The sequence below is a fragment of the Suricata suricatta genome, chromosome 3 (genome assembly GCF_006229205.1).
Source record: "Suricata suricatta isolate VVHF042 chromosome 3, meerkat_22Aug2017_6uvM2_HiC, whole genome shotgun sequence".
Classification (NCBI taxonomy): Eukaryota; Metazoa; Chordata; class Mammalia; order Carnivora; family Herpestidae; genus Suricata; species Suricata suricatta.
The window spans coordinates 138487226-138503899 of record NC_043702.1 but is presented as its reverse complement, the minus strand read 5'-3'; the positions used below and the strand labels follow the sequence as shown (position 1 = coordinate 138503899).

General features: G+C 44.9%; 1 long non-coding RNA gene across 7 annotated transcripts in view; it reads right to left on the bottom strand.

Annotated features, from left to right (window-relative positions):
- Positions 1–6545, bottom strand: part of LOC115288206 — an 89793-nt gene extending 83248 nt beyond the window's left edge. For 6 of the 7 annotated variants that reach the window (XR_003906866.1, XR_003906864.1, XR_003906867.1 and 3 more), the window contains exon 1: positions 6297–6545. This is a non-coding gene — a long non-coding RNA (uncharacterized LOC115288206). The remainder of the gene's footprint in view (positions 1–6296) is intronic. The other variant, XR_003906865.1, reaches the window with a different exon arrangement.
- Positions 6546–16674: the final 10129 nt, after the last annotated feature.

Here is a 16674-nt window from a genome sequence, read left to right as displayed (position 1 = left end):
AGTGTGAGGAGGGAAGGGTCAGAGAAAGAGGGAGACACAGAATCTGAAGCAGGCTCCAGGCTCTGAGCTGTCAGCACAGAGCCTGATGTGGGGCTCGAACCCACGAACCGTAAGATCATGACCTGAGTGAAAGCCGGACACCCAACTGACTGAGCTACCCACACACCTCACATTTTAAAAATTTTAAATAAATCTTTCACTTTAACACTTCTATCCAATAATTTTAGAGTAATATATTTAAAAACTTAGATTTGTTTTCCCACTAAAATTATAATCTAGTTTACAACAATAATGGCTCAAGGCCAGTGTATCAGGCATGTTTTTAAAAGACTTATTTCATTAATTTTATTTAAAATTTCATTTTCAGGATAAGAGATTAACTAAAAGGGGGACAAGTGAACTTTCTGGGGTGGTAGAAATGTTCTCTCTTGATTGTGGTAATGCGTATATGGCTGTGTTTGTCAGAATTCATAGAACTTTACACCTAAAAAAATGAATTTTACTGCATATAAATTACCTCAGAAAACTTGACTTAAAAAAAAAAAAAACAAGCATGTAACCTTAACTACCCAGCTAAAAATAAAATAAAATTTAAAATACAGTTTACAATTTAGGTGTAAAGCAAATCTTATTTACAGGTATGAAGCCAATCCAGTAATTTTTTAAATTTATTTATAACCCTAATAATCCAATTTGATATTAATTCAATATAATAATATCAACATTTAAAAATAGAATATAAGAAAAATGTTATGGGATTTTTTTTTAAGGATTAGATGCGGGGTGCCTGGGTGGCTCAGTCGGTTACTTCAGCTCAGGGCATGATCTCACGATTCGTGGGTTTGAGCCTTGGGTCAGGCTCTGTACTGACAGCTTAGAGCCTGGAGCCTGTCTTCAGATTCTGTGTCTCCCTCTCTCTATGACCCTCCCCTGCTCGCACTGCCTCTCTCTGTCTCTCAAAAATAAATAAAAAATATTAAAAAATTTTTTTAAAGGATTTGGATTGCAAAACCCTTATTATAACCATAATGTCACCAAGACAAAATATATTTTTTAAATCTCAAAAAATATAAGCCTGTTAAAATTTTAATGATTTAAAATTCCAGAATATCACCGTAAATGCCTACATAATATCCTAGAAATTCTACATTTAATAGTTAAGCACAAAGACTCACCAGCTAGCTTTATTACTTGATAGATTCTCTTATGTCCTAAAACTAATTGTAGCTCAGCTTCTAAAAACAAGGCAATAGCAAAGACACGACTGTTTTCAACAAACCTGGGTTTAAAAAGACAACAACAACACTATTAAGAACACAGGATGGGGTAATTAAGTGATGTCTCCTCTTTATTACGGTTTTAGCAGATGAAAAAAAAATGCACCCAAGAAACCATTTACAAAAGACCCAGCCTCATAATTGTTTTAGAGAGCAAAGTCACTTGCCTGTTTGGAGTCTAGCTTGTAAAAATAGTACCAAATTACACATCAAACTTCTCACCTTAGACTTTTAGGATCCCTACTTTAGTACTCTCTGTTTTTATTGTCAGACAATCCAAGTCAGTTTAAATTAAGAGAGCTAATGTAATTCCAAGCCCTGGAAACCTTGGAATAAAGGTACTATGTAACAGAAAGAAGTTTTGCATTTTGATTCAATGCATATAATTATGGCAGATGTCATTTATCAACCAAAAAATACGCACTTGATTTTTTTCTAATATGGAATGCAAGAGGCTTTTTATTGTGGCTGTAATAAATATGCCCTGTGAGTTGTGCTTGGTAAATTAACTTTTAGAAGAAAGAAAAATATCTTCAGTGATAACTTAGTATCTGTAACAACTATCCTCTCCCAACATCCATCTTAACATTTTTGGGTTGTTTATGTTTTATTTATTTTTTGAGAGAGACAGTGCAATCAGGGGAGAGAGGGAAAGACAGAATCGGAAGACAGGCTCCAGTCTCTGAGCTAGCTATAAGCACAGAGCCTGACACAGGCCTCAAACCCACAAACCGTGAGCTTATGACCTGAGCCGAAGTCAGACACTCAACTGACTGAGCCACCCAGGCACCCCTACATTTTTGGTTTTAAAAGCTAGACAGCCTCAACCGTATCTTTTGAATATCAATAAAATCTGATTTTGTCCATGTGTTTAAGTGTTCCCTAATGTTTTTAACTTTAATAATATATAACAAAGAAAACTGCACAAAATTCACAGTATTCGAAGTATTACTTCACTGGATATTAACAGACAACTAACTTAAGAACAGATGCTCTGAAGCTGTTCATGAAAAACGCAGAAGGATGGAGCGCCTCGGTGGCTCAGTTGGTGGAGCGTTGACTTCAGCTCAGGTCATGATCTCATGGTCTGTGGGTTCGAGCCCCACATTGGACTCTGCTGACAGCTCAGAGCCTGCAGCCTGCTTTGGATGCTGTGTCTCCCTCTCTCTCAGCTCCTCCCCTGCTCGTGCTCTCTCTTTCAAAAATAAATAAACATTTTTTTAAAATGCAGAAAGAGTGGTATTAGGACATCCATGATATCTATATAAGGTGTCCTAGGATGAAACAGAATAGCACCAACTAGGTAAAAAAAATAATTACTCTAAGAATTCTTATTCTTTCCAAAGTTGTAATCAAGTAAAATAAATTGAATAAATGATATTAAAAGTAGATAGATCATAATGGAAGTATTTTTAAATAAGCAATTTCTGGGATGTGAGTTCACAAGTCTGAAACTCAATCAAGTGAAGTCCCTGCAGAGAGAGTGGTTTCTGTTGGGGGGAGGAGGGGAGAAGTTAAAGCTCTAAAATGGCAATGACAATGATGGCAGGAGTGAGTCAAGAGAAAGCAATAGCAAGTTTGGTCCTAAGGAGGCAGCTGAGACAAGGGCAGGTCATGGGCTCACTGGCTTGGTGCCCTTCAAAAAGTACATGAAGGGGACTCAACAAGGAATCAGGCAGGATGTGCTTGTGTGGAGGGAAATCAGTTCAAAGGGTTGTGTGAATAGAAAATCAGAAAGCTTGGAATATAATTAGAAAGCTGGAATGGCTTTCTTGTATGTTGTATGTGCTATTGGGGAAGGGGATCCTGAGCTTGGTCACTGGCATTTAAACACCTTCCCTAATTAGGTGTGTTCATCAGCGGTTAGTGGAATGAACTTCCACAGACATTCCTTCCAGATGAGGAGGGGAAAGCCCCGGGTTAAAGCTGCTTGGTGAATCTTAGAGTAAAGAGGAAGATATTGTGAAAGCTGCTTGGTGAATCTTAAAGAGGAAGATATTGTGACTAACATTAAGAGCATGAGCTTTGGAAATCAAATTGATTTGTGTGATGGTTAACAAACTTATTAACTTGACTGGGCCACAGGGTGGTCAGATGTTTGGTCAAACATTATTCTGGGTGCTTCTGCGAGGGTGTTTTTGGATGAAATTAATATCTACATTGGTAAAGTAAAGTAGTTGCCCTCCATAATATTGGTGGGCCTCATGCAGTCAGTTGAAGGCCTGAGAAAAAGAGAAAGGCTGACCCTCTTTCCAGTAAGAAGGAATTCTTCCTGCCTGAAGGCCTTAGAACATCATCCTTTTCCTGTCTTTGGACTTGGAACAGAACCATACCAGTGGCTCTGCTGGGTTTCCATCTTGCCAACTCACCCGGCAGATCTTTGGACTTGCCAACCTTTTTACTCATGTGAGCCAATTCTTTATAATAAATCTCTGATGTGCATACATATATATATACATATATATGCAATATTAACTGAAATAATTCCATAAAGCATCGAGCCCAGGGCACACAGTGCTCCACAAATGGAAGCTGTTATTTCTACTATTATTATTATAGAAAGCTCTCTTTTCAGCTTAGGCACAGGTCAAACAGTGCCTAAAAACAGTGAGGAGGGTGGTGTGAAAGGGAGTAGGAGTTGTCAAAGCTGAAGGTGGCCAATAGCAAAGTGTCCCTGGGTTTTTTCTTCTAGCTTTCTTTCTTCTGTTTTCATGAAAGTTACTTTCTGCCTTTGATCACACTTGTGTAGCTCCTTGTGTGGGAAAACTTAAGCTGAACCACTTTCTAAAACCCTAATTAAAATCTTGTTAAAAATCTCCCACATACACATTACTCATTCTTGACTTAATTAAACATAGTGGATATTAAAATGTAGACCTGGGGCGCCTGGGTGGCTCAGGGGGTTAAGCGGCTGACTTCAGGCTCAGGTCATGATCTTGCGGTTTCATGAGTTCGAGCCCGAGTTGGGCTCTGTGCTGAGAGCTCTGAGCCTGGAGCCTGTTTTGCATTCTGTCTCCCTCTCTATGCCCCTCCCCCGCTCTTTCGAGCACGCTCTCTCTCAAAAATAAACATTAAAAAAAATGTAGACCTTCTGATTCAAGAGTCCGCAGAAGTACTAGGTTATTCCTGAAAATATCGGTAACTACAGTAACCACTGTAACATACTATATGTTTATTTTCAAAATGAAATCTCTGATAGTAACTTATTTTGTTGCGATCAGCCTTTTCGAAAATTGATGATGGCATCAATTCCATCTTGTTAAAAGAGTTCTAGCTAGTAAGGCCTGACTGTATAAATCTCCCTCTTTTGACAGTGGTAATTTCTAAGAAAATTAAGTCAAATCTGTTCATTTTATATCCTTAAATCTTCTGTCTGGGTAGGCATGAAGTATCATTGTGCAGAAATAAATCTATTTCAATGTAAATATTCCATTTAGCAACCAGTCTTAACTATCCACAGAGCAGCAGAGATTCTGAAATTCCTCTTTTAAAAAAATAAAAAAATAAAGACTGGTCAACTCCCCTGTGACAAGGACCTAACTAACTAATGTCAGTGTATGGATGACAGTTATGGCCTGAAGAGCAGGGCAAAGTTCTACAATCCCCAATCTAAAGGTACACCAAATCACTTAGATCCCCAAATAATTTAGGGTTTGATTTTATTTTCTTTGACTCCTTTCTCATAGGTGGTGGGAGTGGGGGAGGAGTCAGGGTGGGCTAGAAAAGAAGGAAACTGTGTTCCCTACAGCAACAATGTGTGTTTGCAGCTCCATCTCGGCAATTATATAAAAAAAACACCTCTCCCTTTCCAAAATGTGTGATCTACTTTGGGAAACCCACATTTATTCAATGAAACAAAACACTATGAAAATAGTGAAATACGTTAAGTGTTCTAGATGCCACAGATAGAAAAATAGGAGTCCCCCCAAGAGCCTAGCCCAGTGGGAGAAACCAACACTTAAGCAAACAATCACACTATAGTGAACAATAAGTGAGTAACAGATGCTGTAGCTCAAAGAGAGGAGGTATAACTTGGGGGCAGGGAAGACTTTACAGAAATGCTAACAGGCTGCCTACAGGATGCAGGTGGCCCTTTCCAAGGGTACATCTTTTTAAAAGCAAAAACTCATTTTCCGGACTGAAAATCTGAATTTCTGAATGTGAGAACTTTTCTGTTAAGGTCCTTATACATTATATAGACACAGAACAATAGCCTACACAGAGGGAAATTAGCTCAGTTTGAGAACGTGATTCATCATCATTCACACCTGCTCCACTTAAGTCCCTCCCGAAATAGGCATTACATTGAGGAAAATGTGGTAGCAACCCTACAATATTAGGACAAAGAGACTTCTGTTACTATATGAACAATATGAAACAGTATGCATACTTCTGGATGGATCTGTTAGATCCCACACAGCCCGTCCTTTTTCGACTGCGTTAAGATGCAAACTGAAGGGGAATAAAGCCCTCAACACTTGGCAGGATCCCTATTTATATCTGAATATCTCCGACCTCACACGTTTGGATTTAGAGGGTTCTGTCACTCACTCAGGTCATCATCAGCAAAGTTACCTTTATTCCACAACTTCTAAGAACATACGAAAAACTCAAGGTTATAGCCTTCGAAAAACGAAATAAAATATTAACGGCCCACCCGTTAGAAAACGTTTCCTTATCACCATATGACATTCTCAGTTTGTCATTATCTTTTAACACTTCTGCAATAACCGACACTCTTCATCTAACAAGGTCAAAAGCTTCATGGACACTGTTTTACAAGCTGCCTACAGAGACAAACCCTGTGAAACCTGAGGATGCCACACCAACAACAGAATGCAGGTCACTGTGACTTGGCCTACCACTCTGCAAAGTCAAAATCGCAGTTCACTTTACGCTGACAGAGCTTCTTTCCACAACTTTTTCCTCCCCAACAGGAGAACGGGGAGTGTCGATTTCACAAGGTGTCTGGGGCTACTTTCTTTAAAAAGAGGATTTAATCTGTTTCCTGAAGGTCACCTTGGTACACACGGGACTCATGCCCCCGGCTCCACCAGCTTCTCATCGGGACAGAGAGCTTGAGGTTTTGTGGCATCAACTGTGGCTTCTCATCTGGTGACCTTCAGGGCCCTATACCGGGGCTGACACTAGAATGGCCACAGCCCCTCCCACTGCCACGCCGAATTCTGAAGGGGGAATCCCGGGATGCGGAGGGGGGGGTGGCCCCCAACCAGCGCTGATGGTGACGCTGGCCATGTCCGGACCCCCCCCCCCCAAATTCAGAAACGCTGAGCGATGGCCCCACGTGGCCACTGAAGCCTGGGCCCCAACGGCCTCGGGCCCCGCGCCTGGTTCGACCTCAGCCCATACCGCACCCCTTCCACCAGGGAACTTTCCAGAACCCTGGCCTCCGGGAAGTCCCGAGTGGCCGAACTGACGGGAACTGGGGCTCGTTTACTGAGCGCCTACTCGGAGGCTGGGCGAGCGCGGGCCCAGGCGTGCACGCGGAGGAGACCCTCGGGGCGCTGCGTCTGGGGGCGCCCGCGCTCCGCCCTCAGGCCGGGCCCTTGGCTTCCAGGAGGCCCCCGGCGGGGCGAGCAGGGACGGAGAGAGTGGTCCCCCAGCCCACCTAGTCCCCTCGGCCGCTTTTACCTCGCCCGACCCCACCGAAGCCGCCAAGCTAAACTTAGAAACCAGCGCGGCGCGCGCTCACGTGCGCTCGGCCGCGGGCGGGGGGCGCGGTCCGGGTGAGTCACGGCCCCGCCCCCACCCGCCGAGGACGCGTTGACGTCAGCCGTTTCCCCGAAGGGTGACGTCAGCGCGCCTCGCGGAGGGCGCAAGGCCCCTGTAGAACGTTCACTGAGTTTCGATGCCTTAAAGGGACCAGGCGTCGGATCATGAGAGATCTGGGGTGATAACTCCACTCGCCCAACCAAGGGGTCAGAACCCATCTTCTATCCCTTTGTACTGAGAAGTGTTCGCTGTTGAGATGGTGATGAAAAAAGGAGTGCAACTGAGCCTCGTTGAAGCTCCTGGAAGCCCCAGAACCTCCTCCTAGAAGCCCTCCTTGATTAGCCAGAATCTGATCTTGACCCAAAGATCAGGGAGTTTTCCTTGGCCTTCAACTTCAACCCCTTCACTTACAATCCCTCCTCATATTCTTATATGACTGCTGGTAGAGAAAAGCTGTGGTTTGAGTATTTAGTAATCCATCAGTTGGGCCAGGGTGGCCCATTTATCAGTTTTTGACTGTGTCCCAACCTTTATTAGTCATGTGACCTTAACGTGTTATTTAACTCTGGGAGTGAAATTGGTGAACCGGTTTCCAGACCCTTCTTAGATGCTAATGTTGCCTGTGGAAGCTTCTGGGACAGGAACCCTGTGCAACACTTGGTCATTCAAGACTATCACAGCCTCCCAGGGAGGTTTGCTATGCTGAGATTTACCATGAGGCAGGTATTTTCATTATCCTTCTTGTCCCCCTCCTTCAATCCTCATACCTCCTCTCCGAGGTAGGGGTTATTGTCCCCATTTTGACTTTGTTGAGGAAGGAAATGGAGGCACAGCAAGATTACGTATGTTTCACAGCTAAATGGCAAGCTGGAAACCAGGCCCAGGTGGGTTGGACTCCCAAGTCCATGTTTTTGGTGATAAAAGCAGGTTGAGTCCCCTAGAACCACTTTGCCCCTTAAAATGCAAGCCCAATGCTTCTGAACAAGTAAGCCACTGCATGTCTGAAGATCCCCAGAGAAGGCCAGGCCTCAAAGCTAAGGCAGTGAGGAAGCGCCCATGCTCAGGTGCTCATCCTGCACTTGCAGGGCCCTGAGAGCAAGTGCCCCCTTGAGGGTCCCCCCCCCCCAAGCAGCTCAAGCTCCTCACCACACTCTAGTCCCAGCCCTGCTAGCCCTACCCTTGACTCTGTAAGTCTTCTCCTGAAACTAGAGAGCCCACCCTGCTTAATCAAAGTGTCCTCACCTGGCACACCAGTGGCCCGCTCTACCCAGGTGCAGAAGAAGTACCTTGTTTCTTCTCCCATAATCCCCTCCCTATAAAGCAACAGAAAATTTCCTACTAGAACAAAACGTTTGTGCCAAAGAAATTCAAGACAAATTTTGCTCAAAGTTTTGAGGAAAATGATGGTGCCTGTGTACTGGAGGGGGAGTGACATGGGTGAGCTGCTGTCACTGTTATCTCCTGACAATCATTACCAGTCCTTGGTGAGTCCTTACTGACACCCACATCCTCAGAGTTCATGTGCCAGGTCTAACAGAAGCACCTTCCTCCCTGCAGCTCACCCCTCAGAGACATTGAAAACTGACCCCTCTTCCCTTGCACCCAGTCTCCAGCCACCACAAAGCTCTCCTCTGTGTGTCCCCTGCTCCTGTCCTCTGTCTCATACTGATGGAGTCACAGTCCACTGCTCTCTTTCTGTTCTGCCAGGTTTTCTGGAGCCTGGGAGCAAACACCTTGTGTGTGCTTGTGCCGCAGCCTCGAGAGGAGATGGAGAAAACCCTGGGCAGCCTTAGCTAGCGGGGGGGTGGGCTTTATGGAGGCAGTGGCTTCTTCCTCTGTGGGGCTGGGCACACAGATATGGATGCTGAGAGCAGTAGGGTACCTTCAGGCCAACCAGTTCAGCCCTCGTTCTTTAACTAAGGGAACTAAGGTCCAGGTGAGGTGACCTAATTGGGCTCGCGTGGCCTGTCAGGTAGAGAATCCCAGTCAGCTGACCTGTACTCACTGCTCTTTCTACGGATCACAGCTCTGTTACAAGTCTCCACTGGGACAATGGGTGTTAAACGTGTATGATAAACTGTGACCTGTCACATACGTGATGGAAGGGAATACAAATGAAGTAGATACAGAGATGAAAGCACAGGGGAGAATCAGAGAACACAGTTCCTGAGGACCCCTGGCTATTCGCTCCTTCCTTTCCTCATCTCTCATGTCTAATCTCAAGACAGGTGAGGGGGCTTATTCCTCCGCAGACCTCGGCACCAATTCCCAATGGAATGACCTGAGGCGTTGGATTGCCATTTTTAAACGTTCAGTTATCAGGTTCTTGTGTGTCATTTCAGGTTTTGATGGTTTATTTCCCAGCCTTCACTTCCCATCATTTTCCTATCCCATAAGCCCCATTAAAATGTCATTAGGAACCATAAATGTAACTGGCCACTAATGTGAAAGGATTGTCATCGCCAGCAAACAGCCCCAGCAAAGAAAGGAGCAGGAATCCTTGGTCTGTTCCCACCCGTGCTGGTGACTCACTGGGTGACACACAGCAAAGTGTTCCTTTTGTTGGGGGAAAGATGTGGGGCATTATACACAGTTGCTTCCCTGACAGAGTGGAAAGAGTCGGGGAGAAGCCATATGGCCCACTCAGTGGTCCCTGGGTAAATCCAGTTCCATGGTAACTGCTTAGCAATGGCCGGCCGGGTCAGCCCAGAACTTTGTGACACTGGAGCGCCTGACTGCGATGGAGCCACTAAAATGGCACTTACCCTTCATGACATCATTCTCACTGGTTAGGAACGCACCCTGGTTATTCCTAACTCACTTTAATAACTTGTTACAGATCTGTCTTCCAGGAATTTATTTGAAATTTTCTTTATTTATATTTCAACCTGTACCCCCTTGTCAGGCAACATGTAGGTTTACTATTTATGTAAAAGCACTGAGGTCCTAAAAGTCAGAAAGTGCTATATAAGAGAGTTTTGTAATAACAATAATTTAACAATTATAATTTTATATGTAATAAACATTGCATTATAATTTGATGACAATAATTAACTCACATGGTCTCACAGACCTATTTTCAGTCACTATGTTTTTGTCTTTATCTCCATGTACACACACACACCCAACAAATAGTATTTCCTAGGGGCGCCTGGGTGGCTCGGTTGGTCGGGCAGCTGACATTGTGGTCTGTGGGTTCGAACCCCGTATCAGGCTCTGTGCTGACAGATCAGAGCCAGGAGCCTGCTTCTGGTTCTTTGTCTCTCTCTCTCTCTGCCCCTCCTCTGCTTGCTCTCTGTCTCTCAAAAATAATAAACATTAAAAATAATAGTATTTCCTAATGGAATGGAGTGCTGTGGTGGGTGTAACTCTGTATGCAAACTTATGTAAATACATTCAGTGTCCTCTGTGGATTTGCCATCTAGAACCAACAGATAGTAGGTGCTCAATAAATATTTGTTGAGGGGGGTAACAGGTGGAATGGAGGAACAGGTGGAATAAAAAAAGAGAAACCCGTGTGGTAACTGGTGGGACACACTAGGAAAGACTGTATTGGGGGCTAGGGGGCAAACCTGAGTATAACTGGCATGGAGGGAAAAGGGGATGTTCTGATTCTTTGGCACGTGTGCACGTGAGAACTCTCTTCAGATCAGACCCAGAGCGTGTCCTGGAGGGATAGCTGGCTCCCCGGTTGCTGAAATATGATTCAAAGACCAGGGATGCAAAAAGCACAGCCCTCCCCCACCTCCTCCCTCTCCCCGCCCCCCTGCCCCCGGGGGCTGTGTAGGTGACAAGAGTGAGGCAGCAGGGATGGAGTCCAGAAGAGGAAGACCAGTGAACACAGTGGAGTAAAGATTTCAAAGCCAGGTGATTCAGTAGGTGACGGAACAAACAAACTGGTACATCGAGACAACGGAATATTCTTCAATGCTAACAAGAAATGAGCCCCCCTCAAGCTTCGAAAAGACATGGTGGGGTCAGCTTTCGTCCACCAACCCTACCTCCAGGATACATTGGATGGAACCAGCCGGCAAGACACGACAAGAGGAGAAGAACTCCTCTAAATAGATGCTCCACAGGTTCCTCAGGAACGAACCGATCAGAAAAGGCTCCATACTGTATGATTCTGACTATATGACATTCTGGAAAAGGTAAAACTATGGAGACAGTAAAAGATTCATGGTTATCAGGGATGGCAGGGAGGGATGAATAGGCAGAGGACAGAGGTTTTTTAAGCAGTGGGAATACTCTGCCTGAGTTTGTAATGATGGATCTATGTCATTATACATTCGTCCACACCCACAGGGTTCTGGACACCAAGTGTGAACCATATTGTAAACTATGGACTTCAGGAGATAATGATGTGTCAGTGTAGGTTTATGAATTATAGCAAATGTACACCCCTGGTGAGGGGGTGTTGACAGTGGTGTGTCAGGGACAGGGGGTCTATGGGAAATCTCTGTAGTTTCTGCTCAATTTTTCTGTGAACCTATAACTGCCTTACAAAATGAAGTTTGTTTAAAAAAATCCAAGTGAGGTGATTACATCTTTCCATATGCAGAGTTTTGTTCACTGTGGAGTCAGAGACGCGGGCTGGGCTCTGAGCCCCACCATGACCAGCTCTGTAACTTCAGGAAAGTTTCTTAACCCCTCCGATCTCCGTTTCTCTAACTCCACAGGATGGTTAATGTCTTACTCAGAGCATTCTGAGTATTGCATTAAAAAACTATATGTAGAGTGTCTAACCCAGTACCTGGGATGTACTCCAGGGTAAATATATCCCTCGCTTCCTCCCTAATAGCTGTGATTATTAAACATTCCAATGACTACTCATTTCAAAATCAGGCCAGTGGGAGAAAGCTGTTTGGGAGAAAGTGACCTTCTAGTAAGAAGGGAATCTATGTGTGGGGCCGGGCGTGTGTGTTCTCATATGCTCAGAGACGCTGGCCACAGAAGGTCAGCCATGAACTTGAGCCCCAAGAGGCACTCTCAAGCCCCTCACTCGGCTTTCTCCTGCGAAAAGGTCAGGGTGATGGAAGGCTGTCATATTTAGATGATGGCTCGCAAGGAAGACTTGGTGGGTTAGTCACCTATGATATGACATCATATTGCCACTCAATATAGTAACAGCTGTTGATTGCTTTGGGGGGCAGGGGCGGGGTCAGCTTTTGTCCATCAACCGTACCTCCAGGATAAATTGGATGGAACCAGCTGGGAAGACATGACAAGAGGGGAGATCCTCCTTTAAATAGGATGCTCCACAGTTTCCTCGGGATTTTTGGCACCTCACCCCAAAATGTGAGTTTTGACTTTTTTTGTCTCTAGGGCCAAACAGGGAAAATGTTGTGGGACAAAGGTGTGTGGTCAGGAAGCCCTTAGGTGGGGGAATACTCACTACGGGTGGGAGGCGGTGCCACCATGTGGAAAGGTGGGAAAACCGGAAGTTCTATGAGCCAGGTACGTGATGTCTAGTGGCTCCCAAAGAAGGCATCCCAGGGAAGGGGATTGAAAAGGCCTGGAGTTAGGGTTTCAGCGTCTCTAGGTTGGATTAGGGGTTTTTCCCTCTCACCGGATACATGCCAATGGTGGGCCCAGTTCAGCATCCCCATCCCCACCCCCATTGAGCAATGGTGTCCTCCCCGCCTTTGAAATGAGCCTGGATGAAGCCATAGCTGGAAGATACCACTGATCAGTGCTGCAGTTAATCTGGGATATTGATTAGTCATATCATCATGGAAAGCTGGAGGACGTGGTTAACCCCTTCCTTCCTGGGTACTCCTCCTTGACATCTTTAGCTCTTGGGTAGGGTCTTGTGCTCTGGGGATAGAATGCTTTGTGTCCAGTGTGCAAGATAACTGGGGAGAGCAGGCCCTTCCTGTGTCTAAACTGGAATACATCCAGAATGAGGAAGTAAGGAGGTTTGAGAGGAAAAGCCCTTGGACCAGGGGTTAGGAGACCCCAATTGGCAGCTGGTTCTGCCATTTTTTGAGCTACATGACTTTGGGAACATCATTGCCTTCCTTTAGATTTTGGTTACTTGTCTGTAAAAATATGTGCTCTTGGGGTCCTTCCAAGCCTAACTGACACACTCTCATCCTCAAAGTGTGGATTTGCTGTTCGGTTGTTGGCAGAGTGGGAAGGTCTGAGCGTCTGATTCTGCCATTCACTGTGTGACCTTGCACAAGGACACCCCTTCTCTGAACCTCCATTTTCCCACCTATGAAATATGGGTTATTATGAGACATGGGTTCAGGAATTAACCTATAAGCCTTTTGGGATGATGCTCTGAATTCAGCAGGGCAAGGGGTGGGGGTGGGGTGACAGCCTGGCTGAGAAGGCACAGCTGAGGTTCCTGGCAGGTTGAACCAAGATTAGGAGCATGAGGAGGTAGGGTTGTGGTCAGCCATGGAAACTTCCAACCCTGTTCTGGTCAGTTCCTCTTCATTTCCCAGCGCCTAGGGGAGGGGAAACCATTGAGAGGTTGCAAGTGATGCTGAAACCAACCCACAAAAGTGGCTACAAATTCTTGTCTAAGGAGTCGTGCTGCCTGACTAGGCACAGAGCCAAAGCGTAGGGTCGCGGCGAGCCCAGCAAGGGTCTGGAATCCCCAGGCAAAGGAGCAGTTTCCCAGTTCCTATGGATGTGTGAGGGTAATAGCCCTGCCTCTCCCAGCTCAGCATCGCCTCCCACGGGCGTGAAAACACCTCAGAGACGAGCCCTGGAAATAACGAATCACAACTGTACATTGGTCAGAATGAGCGGTCTCAACTCATCGCCTCGGGAAAATCACAGATCCTCTAGAGAAACTCTCCAAATTCCTGTTTATTCTTCACGTAAAGTGATTAACCTCGGGTTAGCGATTTTACTTCGACTTTCCCTTTCACACTGCCGTGAAAATGAAATTGATCACTCCTTTGAAGTCCTTTCTTAAGCTCTAAGTAGAAGTTTTCTTTCCTCCCACCAAAAGGGGGTTTCTCTTCTTTTGATTTTTTTTTTGTTTAAAGCCCGAGGCACTGGGGTTAAGAGCTGCCAGGAGGCGTGGCTGCCACAGTGGCAGCTTGCCATCCTCCTGCTGACTCATCTGACATTAACATAATTATGTTTCAGGAGTCAAAGTGATTTTTCAAACTATGAGTAATGCACGGTATTAGAGAGTATGTTTACAAGGCAGGGGATGTTTCAGCACACTGAAAAAAACCAGCTGCTGCTAACAGCTGAAATGAGCAAAGGAATAAGAAAATGCTCTCAGGAAAAACCACCTTGCCCTCTGGGTTCCTCTTCCTTGGGAAGGATTCAGATATGAAAGGCAGGTGGACTCAGAGATCCCCAAGGAGAGACCCAGATCTAGCATCACTCTCTGAATACCTAGAGGTCTGATCATTTTACATAAAAAAAACTTTTTTTATAGTCTTTTTAAAAAATTTTTTTGTTAGTTAATGTTTGTTTTTTGAGATCATAAGCCCGGAGAGGCAGAGAGAGAGGGAGACACAGAATCCGAAGCAGGCTTCAGGCTCTGAGCTGTCAGCACAAAGCCAGACATAGGGCTTAAACCCACAAACAGTGAGATCGTGACCTGAGCCGAAGTCAGATGCTTAACCAACTGAGCCACCCAGGCTCCCTATAGTCTTAATTTGTATATACCCAACTCTAGGGAAAGATAGATTTAAAGATTTCAGCAAATTACTTCTTAAAACCATTTTATTACCCGTGTTATAATGACAGTCTAAAGTTGTGTGAAGAAATGTGCTGCTGCTTCTGAGGGAGGAGCAGGAACACAAATCATTTCCCCAGTTGTAAAGATGGAGAGCGGGGCATGAAGGCTTGGTCAGTAAAAGCCTTCTTTTGTCAAATCAGTAAGAGAAAAGTTTGAGAGCTATTGAGTACAGTTAGCCAAATATTTAGACCTCAGGAGAGCAAGGCTTCAGTCCTATTCCAGAGCTGTATCTGTTCCTTGCCCCTGTTTCCCCGCTCTGTTAATGGGAATATTAACTGAACTTGCTGTGCCCACCTCAGAGGAAGAGTCTAGAGCTTTGGGGAAGGCAAGGGTAGTGTTTTCCCATCACTTGGGCCCTGTACATAGTAAGTGCTCAGTAAGTACTTCCAGAATTAATGCATAAGGTAAGAGCTGTGAGCACCTGAGCTCTGCTCTTCTGTTTCGTTGGTCTTTCATGCCTTTAGTTCCTCCTGCCCCAAGCCAGAGAGCTCAGAACATGGGGGCATGCTTGGCGATGCAGCTACTGAAGGCACCGGCAGTAATAAGGAAAATTAACTGCTCATATCCTTGGGGGACTAACAGCTAAAATCAGTTGAAAGTGTAAGCCTCAGAAACTCTTTTAGAGAAGGTTCATTTAAAAGCATGGCAGTAATTTAATTTGCTTACATGTTGGAGGTAAATCAGGAGACCGTCAGGCTTCATTTCACCTGCTGATTCTTGAACTGCAATCATCACTTGAGCTGCAATAACAGTAAAATCAACTCAGTGTCTGGGCCCTGTGACGGCAGGTGACAGAGAAGTAGTTGGACTGGAAAAACCCTTAAAAACAACAACAACAACATCAGTTTTGCTCTCAGATACTGGTGTGGAAAGGTATAAAAGAAAAGGAGAAATTATGAAAAATTTACTCTGCCATTTTTTTCCATGGGGGTAAAACACCCACTTGATTCTATATGTGAGGACATATTTCTGAATTTTGATAAGGGCTTATAGGTGCGGCGCTAGCTTTTTATGACATCTGCAACAGATGACTGTTCTCTTGTTCTTTCCATTCCTGCTTTGGGTTCTCTGCCTTTGTCTCCTTCTTCCTCTATCCCTAAGTTAACTCCTTCCTTCCCTTCTTGTTCCCATTTTGCTTTCTTTCCCCAGCATTCCTTCTCATTGTATAAATCTTCATAAAAGTTTCTGGCAAGGAATTACGTACATGGGGAGTGGTCAATAGTATTTTTTAAAAATATATATATAAAGAGAAAAAGCCCTGGGCTAACTATAAGGTTGCTTATAAATAAACTGTCCATAAATAAACTGTTTATTTTTAAGCTACCAAGCTTAATCACACACACAAATGTTCCTATTCACTTAGGAATGTCTTTGACGAAGCAGTAACAATTAATTAAATCTCATCCCTTGAGAACATACCCTTTTGAATGTTCTACATTTGCACGGTGGAAAAATGGGGGTCCCCTGAGAGAGAGACACAGAGAGCCCTAAGCCTGCTCTCGACTGAGAGACACGGGTATGTTTTTGGTAGCCAGTTGGATTGACTGATCTGCCCTGACCCCACTCATTAATACAGTATTGTCAGGCTTACTCCAAGCAGTAAGTATAAGCCAGCACGTTCATAGCTGATCAGTCCAAAGTGTTGCTAAAAAGATCAGAGACCTATGGTTCTAGCCCGAACATCTGAGGATGGTGCCAGGATAGAAAATTGTATGCTCCCGGTGGCTGTCATTTGGTGTTTCCACCTCAGACACACTCTCCAGTGGGGGTAAGTGCAGCTGGGGCATTCCTAAGGTTCCGAACCTCCACTCCCCTCTTTATATCAGAGCTGTATGCCCAGGGCCCAGGGCAGTCCTGATTCCACCCCCCTCCTCCATTGTTCCTTCAGGTACACTGATGTAGGTCAGGCCAGGAACCCTAATTTGGGTGAATGACATGCTCACTCTTCCC